We start from the raw sequence: 1,305 nt of genomic DNA on the forward strand, positions 1-1,305 counted from the left end.
CCTTTGAATAGTACTGTCACCGGTGTGATCATTCTATAATACACAATTTAAGCCCGGGGGAGAAATGCTAACGCTAACGTTAGCATCGGCGATCTTCTCTACTTCATGCTATCTGCACAAATGGTTGACATTAAACATTAAAACGACCAGGCAGTTCAGAGAGAATCAAAGGAAGGCAGGCAGGCAGCTTTGCATGACATTCTTCAGGACGTGTTTCATTGTGGTGATAGTGAGGGTAGTCAATCGTTTTGTTGACAAGACTGACGGCCATCTTGGTGACGTGTGTTGTTGACCAGAGATGTAGTTCATTAAGCGTTTCACACAAACAAATGTGTTACTTCACAGTTTTAGGACACATTTTATTTTTTTTGACTTGCAAAATTATCTTTTAAATTGACAAACATCATATGTGTAATTCGTGGCACAATTCAAACGGGATCGAAAGATAATCGTTCTCTCTCCATTGACTTCAATACATAATTTTTCCGAAATAAGGTCCCATGGAGGTCCACCGGAAGGGGAGGGACTTCGCCACTCTATATTTGACAAGCAATGTGAAAATAAAATAGATTAAAACAATAAAAAAAGTCATTCAAAAATACAATGAAATGGAAAATAAAGATGATAAAGTTATAAAGTACATAATAACCAGACCGCAATGATGTATTTTATTTAAAATCAGATTACGTTCAGACCCTCACAGACCCTCTGTCAGAAAGCAGCACGGCCAAAACACTTCATTTAGTCTCAGATCACTTGCTGTCTCCTCTGGGTTCTGGTTCTGGTTCTGGGGTGTAGAACTGGAACGTGACGCAAACAGGGACCCCGGTGAGGGCGGTGCTTAGAGGCACCTTTAGGGTGGGGGCTGCTGTGGAGAAAGGGTGAGGAAACTTTGGAGGGGGGAGGGGGAGGCGTCCACATGTGGAAGGACGTTCAGGAGGTCAGCAGCGCTCGGAGAAACGTCCACAAACAGAGTTTGCTGGGTCTTCAGGGAGGAGAGGGAGGGGGTCTGTGGAGGTCTGAGGGTCCTCTGAGAGGAGAGGAGGGAAGGAGATGAGGAGGGGAGGAGGTGAGGAAGGGAGTGAGGAAGGAGGTTCAGTCTCCTGGATCACGTTAGGTAGGGGTGTCTCTGTGATGGGGTCCTGTGGGGGGGGATCCTGGGACGGGGACACAGCGGGGGACGTCTCCTCGGAGGAACTCACCTCCATGGACTCTAAGGAATCTGAGGTTTCTTCTTTCTCCATTGAGACACATCTGTTGGAGGGTAAAAAGAAAAGATTTAAAAGAAGGTTTCAACCACAAATC

This window comes from Trematomus bernacchii, unplaced genomic scaffold (genome assembly GCF_902827165.1).
Source record: "Trematomus bernacchii unplaced genomic scaffold, fTreBer1.1, whole genome shotgun sequence".
Taxonomy (NCBI): Eukaryota; Metazoa; Chordata; class Actinopteri; order Perciformes; family Nototheniidae; genus Trematomus; species Trematomus bernacchii.